Genomic DNA, 6,000 nt, shown 5'->3' on the forward strand with positions numbered 1-6,000 from the left:
GGATACTGCCCGCCACGTCTGGCGCCACTTGCCGCACCTGCCTTTATCCGTGCTGAAGCCACAGCCACCGCCCGGACTATTTCAGGTACCCAAGCATTACTGTCTGCCAATTACTTCCGCTTAGACTGTGACCTGGTCAGCTGCCTCCCCGCTACAGCGGAGCGGCCTAGTGGGTCCACAAACACTGTGTCCGTGACACTAGGGTTTGGTCGTTGTGAAGACTGTAAATAAGTGAGATTCTTGTGATCAGTGTACATGATAATAGGATGAGCAGCCCCCTCTAACCAGTGCTACCACTCTTCTAAGGCTAATTTGATGGCCAGTAACTCACGGTCCCCAATGGAGTAGTTGCAGTTTAGAGAACAAGCCAGAGGATTCTGCCTTACCCTTGGAGTTTCTTTGAAAAATAAGTGCTCTAGCACCTATGGAAGAAGTGTCAACCTCCATCGAGAACTGCAGAGACACATCAGGATGGTGAAGAACGGAAGCTGAAGTGAAGGCTCTCTTGAGGTTGGTGAATGCCGACTCTGCCTCAGGGGTCCAGACCTTCGAGTTCACTCCCTTCTTGGTGTGAGCTGAGATTGGAGCAGTAAGTGATGAGAAGTTTGGGTTGAATAGACGATAGAAATTTGCGATCCCAAGAAATCTCTGTATGGCACGGAGACATTGAGGACATAGCCGTGACTCTAAGACAGACTTCACTTTTTCTGGATCCAACTGGAGTCCACGATCTGAAATTATATAGCCCAGAAAGTGCAAGGATTTATTTTCGAATACAGACTTTGAGTTTGACGTAGAGGTTATTCCCCCTTAACTGCGACAGGACTTGGCGAACATGCTTCCGATGAGTCATCAGATCTGGTGAGTAAATCAAGATGTCTTCCAGATATACCACTGATTTGGTTTAAACCACTGTAGTGAATACATGGTCGGATAGATCCATCTTTTTTATCTACGAAGAAGAATTTGGCTCCAGCTGGAAAAGTAGACTTCCTGATAAACCCCCTCTCGAGTTTCTCCTTGACATATGCCGACATGGCCTTGGTTTTAGACAAGGAGAGAGATAAACCTGTCCACGAGGAGGTGAAGCAATTCAATTGGACAATCGTGGAGACAATGGGGAGGAAGGACCTCAGCCTCCTTCTTGCAAAACAGGCATACTGTGGAAGCAGTCCAGAGAGTGTCTGAGGCATAGGGGACAGGCAGGCCGAATCTGAGGTAGGCAACGGTGAAGAGATCGGGATCCCCACTGGAGGACTTCTCTGGAATTCCAGTCGAGGACAAGAGCATGTAGGCGAAGTCATGGCAGACACAGCAGAATACTATTAATAGCTTTTGGTAGGACATAAAAACTATTTGCCCCACTTGCAACTTCAGAGGTTTAGTGACGGGAAGAATCGGATCTGGCAGAGATTGACCATTCACTGAAGTGACCGCCAAAGGTTTCTCCAGAGGAATTGTGGGCAAGTGGAGACGGTCTACTAAGATCTGTTGGATGAAATTCGCAGCTGCTCCAGAATCCATATAAGCAGAAAGAGTGCAACAGGAACAACAGTGGAGAATGTCACAGGAATTGATCATTTGGGAAAGAATTTTGCAGTTGGCATCGATCCACCTAGGGTATTCCCTCCTACCAACCCTAGGTGCTGCAGTTTCCCGGCTTCTGGGGGACATTGACACACAAAGTTACCCTTATGGCTACAGTACAGACATAATCCCATGCTGCCGCTCCTGGTCAGGCAGCCTGAGTCTGTCCACCTGCATTGGCTCTTGAGGGACAACAACTGAAGGATGTAGCAGAGGTCACTGGAATCTAGTCGCCAGTCTGTATGACCTTTTTTCGCTACAAACTTCCTGGGCGCGTTCTTAGGATCTCACGCCGATCCGTGTAGCTAGAAGAATTAGAAAGCGTACAGAAGACGGAAAATTTCGGGCCGCCAGCTCATCTTTTATTTGAGGGGATAATTCTTGGCAGAAGATTGCCATAAAGGCTTAATTTTTTCAGGCAAGCTCTGCTGCCAATGTATGGAACTGAAAAGCGTACTCTCCAACTGTTTATTCCCCTTGGCGGAGTGTTAGAATTGAAGCAGCTGAGGAAAACTTTCGGACCGGTTTTTCCAACACTGTGCAAAACTTTTCCAGGAATAGCTGTAGGTTGGAAGATTCCGCCCCCTTACGTTCCCAGATAGGGTTCGCCCATGCCAGAGCTTTGCCAGAGAGGAGGTAGACAATAAACACAACCTTGGTAAGATCAGAGGAGAAGATTTGCGCGTGCAGCTGGAAGTGGATCTTGCACTGGTTAAGAAAGCCCCTACAGGTTGTTGCATCTCCACTGTAACGAGGTGGAATTAGAAACGACATTCCGGACCCAGAACTGAGTAGAGTGCTGGCGGGCAGAGGAGTAGGCGTGACAGCAACTGAATCAAAATCCAACGTGGGTGGCAATAGCATTGATCTCGCATATCTGCTTCTATGGCTTGCACCGGCATCTTGGTTTGACCAGCCGGATCCATGACCTGAGCAAACTGTCACTGGAGTAACAGCTGGTCAAACAAAATGTCAATAACAGTTACTAGGGCAAGAGTACTTGGATTGTTGGCTTGTGGCGGATGATCAGAAGCACGCTGGTGCCAGATTATTGGAAGCTCGCTTGTGCCGGACTATATGAAGGTTGCTTGTGCCGGACTATCAGAAGCTGGTGTCACGGCGCGGGGTGTGGACCCACTGTTGCGTACCGCGTAGCGGGATAGCAGCTGGCCCAACAGGTATAATGCAATGTCTATAGTTCAGAAAGGGTACCTGAGGCAATGTAGGCAGTAGCAGTGGATTCAGGCTAAGATGAGGCTCCGACAGTAGGTAAGACACCCAGCAGGGTGAGACACCCAGCAGGGTGAGACACAATAGATGCAGCGGAGGGCACAACACGACTCTAGCTCTTGAAGGCACAGAGGCACAGAGGCACGGTAGCACGGGATACAGGGTACAGGCAGCAGGAACGGGTAACACTGGGAACTGGAAAACACTAGGAGACCATTTGCAAGGACAAACTTAAGGTAACACAACAATGCTTGGGCAAGGATCGAGAGGGCAGAGCCCCTTTTATAGTCCAGAAGCATTCTGCAATTGTGCGCGTACTGGTCCTTTAAGGCCATTCGCGCACCCTGCGGCAGACAGTGTCCAGACCAGGAAGTGAGTGCTGGCGTCTCCCAGGAGGGAGATTCAGGAGGGAGATTCCGCCGGGCACTTGCTGGTCCATGGCCGCGGCCATCACAGGGTAAGTCAGGACGACGGTCCGCGGCCATTGACGTTACAGCTGGCTTCTGTCGGACTATCATAAGCTGGCTTGTGCTGAACAACTGGACTTGAACACAGACGTCGTCTCGGACAATGGACTATGCTCAGGCATAGTAGAAGTGGTCAGAGTTCTTCTTAAAGTGCCGGGTGTGCTGGGATTAGTCAGGGACGATGTTGATGCCCCCTACAGGCAACAGCAAGAGGAGAGAGCAGTGTGTTCCAGTGTTTCTGTGGGAGGAGATGCCGGCCAGGTTCCAGAGGCCTGCGGTCGTGGCTGCCGGTAGGTGGGATATGCCTGGGTTCAGCAACCATGGGCATAACATCCATTTCCCATCAAATTCTGTTAAAAATATTAACAATGACATACAAGGCTGTCCATAACCTATCCCTCCCTAAACTCCCGATACCTCCCCACATGTAAATTCCTGTGCTCTCCTCTTATCTGCTCCTCACATCATTGTCTCCAACATTTCTCCCGTGCATCACCTATACTCTGGAACTTACTGCCCTAACAGTACAGACTCTCTACTACCATTCAAATGTTCAAAAGCAACCTGAAAACCCACCTTTTCAAAAAATCTTACAACCTGCAATAACCCTGCTGCCACTTCTCTACCGGATGAATAGCTTCTACCCTTACCTACTGTCTCCTTCCCAACTTCCCTTGTAGAGTGTAAGCCCTCGTGGCATTGTCTTCTGCTGTACCTTTAGCGCACATTATTGTTTCAGAGCCTGGGCCCACTGGAGGATCCTCTGATAGTCTGGTGGGCCAGTAGAACCCTGGGTCCAGAATCTTCAAGCTATGCTTTTGTACCTTGCACAAGTGTACCTTGACAGGAAATATTATAAATTTAATTCTAATTTATAACATTTACACGTGCTGGTCACTAGAGGGAGCAATTCCAAAAATTGCAGCATTGGCAATGTGGTAAAGCAACCTCATTGCTTTATGCTGCAAATTTAGAGTAGACACACTCGCTCTAGTGTCCTCACACAATCCCCCCTACTTTATCCTGGCTAGTGCCAGGAGAAAGGAGGGGGTTGAATAATCAAACCTCCTACACTGTGTGCCGCCATTTTCTGAGCGAATGCACAGTGTAGGAGGATTAGATACAGTGGTAATCAGACAGTATAAGTGTAATGACAGGGATAGGGAAACAAACAAGTGAGCCCTAATCTATCCGCCACTCAGTCCCTGCCTACTTGCAACGACCCGCCCTAGGCGACGGGGTACAACTGGGCGACAGTCCCTACACTCAGTAAGTGCACGACAGACAACCAGACAAGGAAACACAGAACAAAGGGAAACAGGGCAGTTGCCCACGGCAACACAGTGAGCAACAAGAGTAGTAAACGAGCCGAGTCAAACCAGGAGAGTACGAGGTGCCAAACGCAGAACAGGAGAGTAGTTAACAAGCCGAGTCAAACCAGGAGTGTACGAGGTACCAAACGCAGAGCAGAAGAGTAGTCAGTAAGCCAGGGTCAATACGAAGCAGGGACAAGTAGTTCAAGAAGCTGCAGCAGGGCCAGGAAACCAACAGAGAAGAATCACAAGCAAGGAGGAACAGGAAAGGCAGGTATAAATAGACAGAGGGCGGGAGCTAGCTCCGTCTGGCCAGGCTGTGATAGGCTCTCCCACTCCTAAGCCTGCCATCCTGAGTGGTGGAAGATGGAGTCAGTCTCACAGACATAGAAGCAGGTGCAGACTGATAACCTATGGGCGTGGATACAGAAGCTGTGCCTGGCAGATCCTTAACAGTACCCCCCTTTTATGAGGGGCCACCGGACCCTTTCTAGATGGACCTGGTTTATTGGGGAAACGAAGGCGGAACCTCCTGACCAATACCCCAGCGTGAACATCCCGGGCGGGTACCCAAGTCCTCTCCTCAGGCCCGTATCCTTTCCAATGGACCAGGTACTGGAGGGAGCCTTGGACCATCTTGCTGTCCACAATCTTGGCCACCTCAAATTCTACCCCCTCAGGGGTGAGAACGGGGACAGGAGGTTTCCTCGAGGGAGCCAAGGACGGGGAGCAGCGTTTAAGGAGGGAGGCATGAAACACGTCGTGTACTCGAAAAGATGGGGGCAACTCCAGTCGGAAGGAGACAGGATTGAGGACTTCAATGACCTTGTACGGCCCTATAAACTGGGGAGCAAACTTCTTGGACGGGACTTTAAGGCGCAAGTTCTTTGACGATAGCCACACCAGATCCCCGACCATATACAAGGGGTTAGCAGAACGTCTTCTATCTGCCTGAGTTTTTTTGTATGCTCTGGGACGCCTCTAGGTTCTTCTGAACCTGGGCCCAGACTGTGCACAGTTCCCGATGAACGACCTCTACCTCGGGATTGTTGGAACTACCAGGTGAAACGGAGGAGAACCGTGGATTAAACCCAAAATTACAGAAAAAGGGGGAGACCCCTGACGAGTTACTGACCCGGTTATTAAGGGAAAATTCGGCGAGGGGAATGAATGAGACCCAATCATATTGACAGTCAGAGATAAAACACCTTAAATATTGTTCTAGAGACTGATTAGTCCTCTCGGTTTGGCCATTAGTTTCAGGATGGAAGGCAGAGGAGAAGGACAGATCAATCTCCAAATTTTTACAGAAGGCTCTCCAAAACAAAGAAACAAATTGTACCCCTCTGTCAGAAACAATATTGACAGGGACCCCATGGAGACGCAGGATGTGTTTGACAAAA

The sequence above is a fragment of the Rhinoderma darwinii genome, chromosome 3 (genome assembly GCF_050947455.1).
Source record: "Rhinoderma darwinii isolate aRhiDar2 chromosome 3, aRhiDar2.hap1, whole genome shotgun sequence".
NCBI classification, from domain to species: domain Eukaryota; kingdom Metazoa; phylum Chordata; class Amphibia; order Anura; family Rhinodermatidae; genus Rhinoderma; species Rhinoderma darwinii.